Source organism: Canis lupus, chromosome 19, assembly GCF_011100685.1.
Source record: "Canis lupus familiaris isolate Mischka breed German Shepherd chromosome 19, alternate assembly UU_Cfam_GSD_1.0, whole genome shotgun sequence".
Lineage (NCBI taxonomy): Eukaryota > Metazoa > Chordata > Mammalia > Carnivora > Canidae > Canis > Canis lupus.
In genome coordinates, this window is record NC_049240.1 from 870,686 (window position 1) to 881,694 (window position 11,009).

Sequence of the window (11,009 nt, forward strand, 5' to 3'; positions counted from 1 at the left end):
GGGGCCTGGAGCCACCTGCGTTAGGCAGGGTCGAAGGTGCTGCTGTCGCTGAGCATCTGCCTGCCAGCCGTCGCTGCCCCTCGAGGCCACCGCGGAGGGGCCTGTCCTGTCCCCACATCCCGGGTCCCCGCGGCCCGGCCTCCCCAGCTCCAGGGCCCTCGGGTGCTGGCTTCGGGCGCTTGGCAAGGGAGACGCTATCCCCACTGTTCACTTGAAGAAAGGCCAGGAAAGGTCAAGCAATTGGCTTAATGCCCTGAAACTCCTGACGTGCAGGGTCGCGGCCTGAACCCAGAATGTTCTGACTTCAAGACTCTCATGCTTGACCTCTCGGTCCTCCGCTCCCCTTGCGCTGGCGACGGTGCGGAGAGGCTCAACGTGGGCAAGGGACACGTCCCTGGCCACCTTCCCACCTGCCTGTGAGCTCCTGGGGCGTGTGGCCAAGGAGCTGCCTGGACCCACGCATCTGGGCGGGTGAGCAGGTGCACCCACCGGAGGGTGATGAGGTCGGACAGGTGAGCAGGTGCACCCACTGGAGCTGATGGAGTGGGACAGGTGAGCAGGGGTGCCCACCGGAGTGGATGGGGTGGGACGGCCCGGGGCAGGAGGCGGACCCGCAGGGGGAGCGCAGGCCGACAGGTCACCGAGCAGGAGCCCAGGTAAGGCCTGCAAGGTGCCGCCCCTGTGACCCTGGTGCCCCCCCCTCCATCCCTGCGGCCCAGCTGTGACCCTGGGGAGCACCAGGAGGACCGTGCCCAACCCTGGGAGCACCGGGAGGACCGAGAGCAGAGGCCCCCCCCCACAGCTGACGGTGCCCTAGGGGGCGGGGGGATGGGGGGCGGGTGCAGAAGGCAGGGGTGGCCCCCCTGCCCTTCTTGCCCTCCCTGCTCCCCCCACCCCACTGCTCCCAGGGACTGGGGGGCCCTGGGCCCCTGTGCACCCAGGAGGCTCCGAGGCCATTCCGCTGTGCCCCACACGCCAGCGCCTCTCCAAACACTGGCGACTTTTCTAGAAGAGCAGGTAGAGGCCGCGCTCTGCACATTTTGCTTTGATTGAACATCAAGGGCAACACTCCGGGGCCCTGAGGCCGCAGTGACTGTGGCTGGACGTGCTCGGGCTAAGACAGGACCTAGCAGCATCCCACAACCCGAGCAGGTAGCAGGTGTGAACAAAGATTTTGACCACTTTGCATAAAAGGCTTTGCGACATACAGTATTTAACGCAATACTTGTTCAGGGGAAGCTACTCCATTTGGTTCTGGAACTTGGGGAGGTCCCATGGCTGCCTTGACTCCAGTGGGTTTTCTTGGCATTATCGCATTTCTAGGCAGAACCTTGTTTATGGAAACACTAAATCTCTTTATTTGGAAGAACTCACAGCAGCAGAAATCTCACCGAATCGAAACTGAATATGTTAGGTCGGAGTCTAACAAACCTCCACGCGGGGACTCCAGAGGCCCCCCGGCTCCGCGGGGGTGAGGGAACATTGGTAGAGGCAACACGGACGCCTGAGCCCACTCATCATTCGAGTGGCGCCCCGTCCCTCAGAGTTCACTGTCCTTTTGCAAGAGGCCGGGCCCAGGGGCGCTTTGGAAGGCCTGCTCGGGCCGCGGGAGGGGCCGGTACACTGGGAGCCGGGCACTTTGCCTCCTTACCACGACCGCGTGGGCTGCTTCTTGCTCAGAGGAGTGGACACGAGGATGAGGCCGCGTCCGGAAGACTCCGGGCGCTGGAGGGGAGCTCCGACACGGGTCGACGCAGGCCGCGGACGGCGGGGGCAGCAGGTTGGGACATGGGAGGGTTTGTTGGGTTTGCTTGGTTTGGTTTGTTTACTTGGGCTCCACGCACAACATGGAGCCCTACGGGGGCTTGAACTCAGGACCGTGAGAGCAAGACCTGAGCTGAGGTCAGGAGTCTGATGCTCAACTGCTGAGCACCCAGGGGTCCTGGGAGATGACAAGTCTGTGGACCCAACATTACCTACTTTGCCGTGTCGCCCGGGAACCTACTGGTTGGAGTCACCCCCGACCTCACGGAAAACCTGCGAGCGTCTTGTTCCTCGCTCAATGTCCGAGTGGCTTAAAATAAATATTGTAGCTGTTTTGAATTTTCCCCTTTCTTGTAGTTAATTAGAAGGATCTGATGGAGGAGAGTGCTCCTTTGCATAAAACGGGCTCTGGTCCTTAACCTGGTTCTGTCACTAATGTGCTCTGGGATGCTGAGCCTATTAGCCTCTCCGAACGCCCTTTTGTTTCTTTCCACGTGTAATAGAAGAGGCCACAAGCCTGTCTTGCAAGGTTAATGTGAGAACTAAAAATAGCGTGTGGCTGAAGGCTCCGCGGATACCTTGAGCGCAAACACTACATTTCTTCCCCGTAAGGCTGCCTTTCCCTTGCAATCCCGGAAGGACAGTCACGGTGGGGAGCAGGCCTTGGGGCATCCTCAGGGGCCCTGCAGGCCTCCTCAGCCACAGCCCACACCTCGAGGCCCGAGGCTGACTCATTCTCTCAGGGGACCTGGGAGCAGCAGAAACGGCCTTGGGTCTCCGCCAACTAGAGCAGATCCTTTCCAGAGCCGCCGAGGCCCAAGGCGTCTCCCTGGACTCGGACCAGCCGTGAGTGGACGAGGCCCGGCCTCGCGGTAGTTTCCAGAGAACTCAGCCAGGGGCCTCCCAGGCCTGTGATGCTGGTCCCTTCTTCCTCAGAGCTATTTCTGTTAAGTCATCAAGGCATTTTAAAGCAGAAAGTCCTCACGGAGAGGATGTTTCCCACCCGTATTCCCGCCCGTAACACATCGGCCAGGCTCAGAGTCCTCTGCACACTCCACCCCCTAAGCCTTCACGAATTACCGCTCAAGCCGGAAGCAGCGATGATTTATTTGTTCGCGTTCCTTAATTGAATGTCTTTTGAGATGAAAAAAAAAATCAATAGTTATCCCAGCAGCCATCTAATACATTCTAGAATTAACTGCAGCCTCTCTCATTTGCATGGTTAAAAGCACTTTCAGAAACCATAGGGATAAGGAGAAAAAATAACTGGGGACTTACCATGGGTTGACGCGTACATTCATTTTGGTGCTTGTCTTCGGGATGGTCAGAGTTTCTGAGACAATATTTTTAGTAGATGTGTCAATTCCTTTACTTTATGGCCAACGTCTTGGCAAAATATAGTTCACGTGACCCAGTGTGAGGCTGCAAAACGTGTTAATGGCCCATCTAAGGTCAAGCCGGCTCCCCCATGAAAAGGGATCAATCCTGCTCCTCGGGACACGGAGCGTGCTCCTGGGGGAGGAGCAGGGAGGGTGACCCCGTCCTCCTCCGTGGGGTGTCCTCTGGAAGGCCGCCGAGGCTTATTCTGTTCTTCAGATCGTCCTTTCAAGTTTTTCCTTTTTCTTTTCTTTTCCACGTGGCTACTTCAAAGGGGGGTGAAGGCGGGTAGCCTGTGGATTGGCGGGGCCCCTGGAGCCTCTGGGAGCCCTAGGAGGACCCGGATGGGGCTGTGAGTAAGGAAGGCGTTGGCCAGCTCCTCTCGCCTGCGTGGAAGCTCTTGCCTGGAGTTGGTTTCGTCTTTTCCTGCTTCCGGGGCCAAGGTCTGAGTGTGGGTCTGTAACGATGATTCCCAAAATGTGGCCCGCAGGCCAGCTGCGTCTGCATCATCAAAGCACTGGTAAAAATGCAAGTTCTCAGGCCCCATCCAGGCCTGCGGAACCACAGCTCTGGTGGGGAGCCCAGGAGGTCCTAACAGGCCTACAAGAGGACGCGTTTGCAGGCCAAAGTCGGAGAGCCACCGGCCTGGGAGGCTCAGCCTACTTCTAGGCTCAGCGTTGATTGAACTGAGGGGGCCGGGCCTACGCAGCTCCACAGGGGGCACCGGGCCCAGGGACCCTGTACCCCCCCAGCCCTGCAGCGCCCCGAGGACCTGCTGTGGAATCGGACTCCCGCCCCATCTGCTTCTTGCAGGCGGTGTGGACACCAGCCCTGTGTTCCAGAGCCAGGCCCCGTCCGGCCACTGTCCCCGGCCCAGCCACAGCCTCCCGCCCACCACCCCGGTGGCTCTTGCAGCACCTGGTGCTCTGCGGACAGCGGAGGCGGCACCCTGGCGCTCAGGCCCCCCGGACGGCTCTGGCCGCAGGACCCGTTCGGATTTCTCAGACTTGAGACTTCCCATCACTGTGTATTTAAGAGGGGCCGCGAAGTGAGCACGTGAGGCCCTGGAACTACAACAGCTCTTTGCTTGGGAGCTGAGGCCGTGGGAAGGAGGGGGCCTACGGAGAGAGACCTGGGGTGGATCCCGGCTCTAGCACCTGCCAGGCCGGCAGCCGGGGGCAAGGGGCCCAACTTCAGCTCGTCAGCTGCATACAGGGATAATACTATCTACGACCCGGATGGAGCTGACATGATTGATGCTTAATGGTGATTTTTATTAAATGGTGTTAATGAAATGATAGAGCCAAGGTTTTTCAAGTTGGAAGTCTTTTCTGTTGGGGGATGAATCAGATATTTTGATGTGTTTTCTCACTTTGGTTTTATTTCTGCGATATCATGTTTTAGGGCTAATATTAATATTCTTCTTCTGTCAGTGAGCACATACGTGTACCGGGCCCCGAAGGTGATGGGGTGATGGGGAAAAGGTGATGGGGAAAAGGTGATGGGGAAAAGGCCAGAATAGGAAGTAGCAGGCGCTGGGAGGGGCCGACCCGCTCCGAGGCTGGACGGCTGTGCCCAAGTGCTGACTGTTCTGTCTCGCGACTGAGAGCAGGAGTGCGGCCCCTCATCCCCCCCGCAGCTTGCCTCCCTGGGTAGGGGGCGCCCGACCGAAGGGGAGGGTGGACCGGAGCCTCATTCTGGCCCCTGCCAGCTGTGTGGCCCGGGGCGGGTTGCTTAGCCCTTGAGACTTATTTTCATCATCGGTAAAGATAGACTAACGCCTAGCTCGGCTCTGCTGTGAGGCTGGGGATCCCTGTAACCCCAGTCTCCTGCCGTGGTGGGGGAGGGTCACAGATAACGGGGAGAGGATGCCTTTCTCTGCTTGGGAGGCCTCCTAGGATGCCTTCTGCCTGCAGACGTGCCTTCCTAATCCTGCACCCGTGCCAAAGTGAAAACTCCCTTCATCATGAGCCCCCTCCTCTCGCCTTGTGGGCATGCACAGGTGGCAGGAGCGCGCCGAGGGGATGCACAAGACGTGCAAGATGTGCAGAATGTGCAAGGAGATGTGCAAGACTCTCATGCAGATGACTGACAGTTGCTGTCAAATGTTGCCGGTTCACAGGTCACGGCCGCGGGGACACCCTCGCTGCTCGTTCAGGCGCCCGCCGAGCGCACTGCGGGCCGGGTGCAGGCCGAGCAGAGGGGCGCAGGGGGGCGAGAGGGCGCTCTGTGCTCGGGGCAAGCAGCCTGGGCAAGGAGGGCACCGCTGCGTGGTGAAGGTGGCTGGTTCTCACAAAGCAACGCGAATAATTGTTCCTGAGACACCTCGGGAGAAATGCAAGGGTCACCGAGCCTCAGCTTTGTCATCTGCGAGACAGAGACACAGCGTGTCCTGTGCGTCCGCGGCCGAGGACGCAGCGCCGAAGCCGCAGGCAGCCCACGGGGGGCCCAGGGGCTCTCCCCACGTCCCTCCCGGCCGCGTACTCCCCATGAGTCCATTTCCCTGTTCTCTCCCAGAAAAGCAACACTTTAAATCTGTGAAGCATAAAAATGTATTATCTGCCCCTGACACGTGAGCCTGTGGCCACAAAGAAAAGGCCACCCCCGGGGGGAGCTGCCTGTGGCCAGGCCACCCCGTTGGGCAGGAGGCACCGCGGCCGAGCCCAGCGTGACCTCGCGACAGCCGCCCGGGTGTGGATCGGCCCGGCCGGCCGCAGAGTTAGGCCCCGGCCCCGCTGCACCCCGCTCTAGCTACGTCGTCCCGTCTTCTTGGAATGCCGCAGAGGGGAACTTGCATTCTTTCTTTTTTTTTCCTTGAAAGACGGTAAGTTACTGTTTTCCTTCACGGTGACGTTATCCATCCCGCACGGCGGCGAGGGCCACGTTGCCTGCGTCTGGGTCCCCCTCGCGCCCCGCACACAGGCCCAGTGGGGCGGCCGCGGGACGCCTGGCCTGGGGCTCGCTGCCCGGTCGGTGGGCCGAGGGGCCTCCGGGCCGCCGCCTTGGTTTGCTCGCCGGACCCGTGCCGGGAAGGCCGTGCTGGGGGTCATGGGGCGGCAGGGGAGTCCGGCCGCTCTCCCCGGGCCTCCGCGGCGCTAGCAGGCGGCTCCCTAACCCCGACGGAGCGCCACGTTCCCCTGAGGACGCGGCAACGGCCCGCTCCTCACACTCACCCTTCCGGGCGCTACTGTCCCCATTCTGCAGAGGAGGGAAGGAGCCTCGAAGGTCCGCCACCGGCAAACGGAAGGACGAGGATCCGTCCCAGATTCTCACCCTACACTCAGGGCATTTCTTGCTCCACACCAGCTCTTATGATGAAAACTTGATGCTCTGTCTTCATGGGACCAAAAACTGCGGAACGCCGAGAACGCCCGCTTCGCCTGCTCCTCTCTGGAGCGCGGATCACCGTCTGCCTCACACTGTGGCTACTGAGGCACACGCAGCAGTTCTCCTGTCGGCCTACGTGAAGCACACGCTCGCGCTCGCACGCGCACTCACGCGCACTCACGCGCACGCACGGGCCAGCCACCCGCCGCATGTCTCCCAGCACGGGCCGCGGGCCCCCCCTCATGCTCCCCGGCACGGGCCGCGGGCCCCCCCTCATGCTCCCCAGCACGGGCCGCGGGCCCCCCCTCATGCTCCCCAGCACGGGCCGCGGGCCCCCCCTCATGCTCCCCAGCACGGGCTGCGGGCCCCCCCTCATGCTCGCCAGCACGGGCCGCGGGCCCCCCCTCATGCTCGCCAGCACGGGCCGCGGGCCCCCCCTCATGCTCGCCAGCACGGGCCGCGGGTCCCCCCTCATGCTCCCCAGCACGGGCCGCGGGCCCCCCCTCATGCTCGCCAGCACGGGCCGCGGGCCCCCCCTCATGCTCCCCAGCACGGGCCGCGGGCCCCCCCTCATGCTCGCCAGCACGGGCCGCGGGTCCCCCCTCATGCTCCCCAGCACGGGCCGCGGGCCCCCCCTCATGCTCCCCAGCACGGGCCGCGGGCCCCCCCTCATGCTCGCCAGCACGGGCCGCGGGCCCCCCCTCATGCTCGCCAGCACGGGCCGCGGGCCCCCCCTCATGCTCGCCAGCACGGGCCGCGGGCCCCCCCTCATGCTCCCCAGCACGGGCCGCGGGCCCCCCCTCATGCTCCCCAGCACGGGCCGCGGGCCCCCCCTCATGCTCCCCAGCACGGGCCGCGGGCCCCCCCCTCATGCTCCCCAGCACGGGCCGCGGGTCCCCCCTCATGCTCCCCAGCACGGGCCGCGGGCCCCCCCTCATGCTCCCCAGCACGGGCCGCGGGCCCCCCCTCATGCTCGCCAGCACGGGCCGCGGGTCCCCCCTCATGCTCCCCAGCACGGGCCGCGGGCCCCCCCTCATGCTCGCCAGCACGGGCCGCGGGTCCCCCCTCATGCTCGCCAGCACGGGCCGCGGGCCCCCCCTCATGCTCGCCAGCACGGGCCGCGGGCCCCCCCTCATGCTCCCCAGCACGGGCCGCGGGCCCCCCCTCATGCTCGCCAGCACGGGCCGCGGGTCCCCCCTCATGCTCCCCAGCACGGGCCGCGGGCCCCCCCTCATGCTCCCCAGCACGGGCCGCGGGCCCCCCCTCATGCTCCCCAGCACGGGCCGCGGGCCCCCCCTCATGCTCCCCAGCACGGGCCGCGGGTCCCCCCTCATGCTCCCCAGCACGGGCCGCGGGCCCCCCCTCATGCTCCCCAGCACGGGCCGCGGGCCCCCCCTCATGCTCCCCAGCACGGGCCGCGGGCCCCCCCTCATGCTCCCCAGCACGGGCCGCGGGCCCCCCCTCATGCTCGCCAGCACGGGCCGCGGGCCCCCCCTCATGCTCCCCAGCACGGGCCGCGGGCCCCCCCTCATGCTCCCCAGCACGGGCCGCGGGCCCCCCCTCATGCTCGCCAGCACGGGCCGCGGGCCCCCCCTCATGCTCCCCGGCACGGGCCGCGGGCCCCCCCTCATGCTCCCCAGCACGGGCCGCGGGTCCCCCCCCATGCTCCCCGGCACGGGCCGCGGGCCCCCCCTCATGCTCCCCAGCACGGGCCGCGGCGCCGCGCACTCGCCCCGTGTTCACGGAATACATAGGGAGCCGAGCGCCTCCGGCTCACGCCCGGCCTTGCGTCCCGGTCACGCCAGCACGCCACCCCACTCTGCTTTTGTGTCTTCCGGAGCCCGTGGTTTAAAAATGAGTTTTTACACTGGTCTGTATTCCCAAAACGCTTGAGGTGGTGCATTGCTCAACTTAGCGTGTTCCTGGTTTCACTGACTCACCTGCAGGGATCAGCGAGGCCACGCACCGGTGTGAATAAAGAAGTGGGAGGGCACAGGCATTTTATAACGTATCAAGAGACAAGCAGTGAAAAAAAAAAAAAAAAAGAGACAAGCAGTGACACATCAAAAATTTTAGATGCAAATGAAATGATCTTTTAAATAAATCGATTCACGAGAGTATATGTTGCCATCGTTTCCAAGCCACAGTCTCAAAGAAAATTAATGCAGTTGAGGGACCTACCCGGGAACAAGACCTCAAGGTTCCTCGTCATGGCGAGGTCGTCCTGGGGCTCCTCACACCACCGCACCGGCCCTCAAGCGACTCCCTCTGCGTCACCCGTGGTTCTGCATGTGCAGTTGGGGGCCGCAGCCGTCCAGGCCCCTTAGACAGACTTGCCCCTTGGAGACGCGTGAGGCTGAGTCCCCGTGGCCCCCAGGGGACCAGCGCCAGGCACAGCCCCGTGGCCGGCGGGCACAGGGAGCGCTCATGCCGACAGCGAGTGCTGGTGGATGCGCTCCCAGAACCCAGCAGCCCAAGGAACAGGCCCAGGTGGGCTCCCGCAGGCAGCGCTGCAGGTGGGCCGCACGCTTGGAGCCCCAGAACCCCGCCCCTCCGGGCAGCTAGGCCACGCTTTCGGGGTGGCCCACGGCTCCTCCTGCGCGACAGCGCCTCTCACCCGGACCACGTCGTCGGCCGAAGGGCACCTGGCTGTTGGTGCCCTTAGGGTGGTCAGGACCAGGGAAGGGGATGTGGCACTAGTAGCGTCGGGTGGGGCCGGGGTGCTGGGCTGGGGTGCTGGGCCGGGGGTGCTGGGCGGGGGGTGCTGGGCTGGGGTGCTGGGCGGGGCGTGCTGGGCCGGGGGTGCTGGGCGGGGGGTGCTGGGCTGGGGTGCTGGGCTGGGGTGCTGGGCCGGGGGTGCTGGGTGGGGGGTGCTGGGCAGGGCGTGCTGGTCCGCCCCACCACCAAGCGTCGCAGCCCTGAGGGCCAGTCATGCTGAGGCCAAGAAACTGGTTCCCAGGACGAGGGTAAAGTCCCGAACGTGCCCCGTGCACGGACTCTTAGGTGGTTTTCCTTTTGTAAAAGGAAACTTCAAGATCCTTGAATGAAAGTTGCTGTGTCAGTTTTTTGGTTTCGGATCATGTTGCTCCGAGTCCCCGGCCCGGGGAAGCGTGGCTGCCTGGGTCCGACTCAGCTCCTTCCCACATTGCAAGGCGTCATCTTTGCTTTCCTTGGAATTGGCCTTCTTAAAAAATCTTTTTTTCTCCTTAAAATACTTTATATGTTAAAAGTTTGGCCTTAAACCGCCTAGTTATCTAAGTCATTTCTGGCATAGTTACCAGGATTTTATTTATTTACTCATGAGAGACACCGAGAGAGGCAGAGACCCAGGCAGAGGGAGAAGCAGGCTCCATGCAGGAGCCCAACGCGGGACTCGATCCGGGGACCCGGGGTCACGCCCTGGGCTGGAGGCAGACGCTCACCCGCTGAGCCACCAGGTGCCCCCAGTTACCAGGATCTTAAAGAGAACTTTTCAAGCTGATTTTAGAACTAAAGGGTACTTATTTTCCTGAAGCCAAGGAGCCAGGGGAGCTTTTAACAGTGACCCTGTGGCTGGCTGGCCGGTGGCTCACCCGCAAGCGTGACATGCTACAGACCCAGGCATGCAGAGTCTTTCGCTGGCTCTTCTCTTCCTTTTGCTCCTGGAAAATCCTCTTTCGCGGCCCCTTGGAATTCACACAGAGAATGACAAAGAAGGGAAAAGAAACAATTTCCAAAGTAGACACTCACAAAGAACCGTATTTATTTTTTCTGGAACCATCTAGGAAGAAAAACAACCACACAGACAAGACCATTTGACACCAAAAGCCTGCTTCTGATTTAAGTCACTTCCTTTCCGCGAGCCTGTCAAAGCTCAACCGCATCCCATCAGGTGGGTCTAAAGGCCCAACGGGTCCAGTAGGCGTTTTTGGAACTCGTTGGACTTTAGCAGGATTGAGAAAATCTCAAATGTGTCAGAAATCTGGGCGGTCGGGGGCATGGAGAAATGGAGCGGACCCATGGCAAGCTGGCTGTGTACCAGGTAGCTGGGAACGTTGTCCCCGTGGGAAGATGATGGAGCTCAGGCTGAGGATGGGGGGTTAAGCCCCCCACCGAGGGGCGGGCAGAGAAACAGAATTTGTGCACGAGAGCACTTCCTTGGGCAGCGACCCGGCAGCCTCGCAGGGAGAGCGGGCACCAGCGCTGGGGCAGATCGCTGTGGCTCAGTGGGGACAAGGTGGGGCCCCAGGGGCGGCAGGTGCAGCTTCCGGAGCCTCAAGGGGGGACTGGGCCCAGGGGGCTCCGGGATGGTGCCGCCTTACCCTACAAGGAGGCTGCGGGGCGCAGAGGGACTGTCAGGGGAGGTGCAGGCAGCAGAGGGCCTTGGAGGAAGACACTAAAGACGACATACCTCGCTAGGTAGGATTTTGCGATGGCTTCTTTGTTCCCTTTGCGCTGCGGCCGGTGGTGGTCACTACGCGCAATTTTGTTATTCTCTAGTCATAAGATTAGGTGACTTCAAAAATACACCGTCGTGCTCCGGCTGAGTGTGCTCCCCCTCC

General features: G+C 62.7%; 1 long non-coding RNA gene across 2 annotated transcripts in view; it reads left to right on the plus strand.

Annotated features, from left to right (window-relative positions):
- Positions 1–11,009, plus strand: part of LOC102153761 — a 40,890-nt gene that overhangs the window by 26,963 nt on the left and 2,918 nt on the right. The window contains exon 2 of one of the 2 annotated variants that reach the window (XR_005373853.1): positions 10,233–10,339. The exons of the other annotated variant lie outside the window; for it this stretch is intronic. This is a non-coding gene — a long non-coding RNA (uncharacterized LOC102153761). The remainder of the gene's footprint in view (positions 1–10,232; positions 10,340–11,009) is intronic. 2 annotated transcript variants of the gene reach the window in all.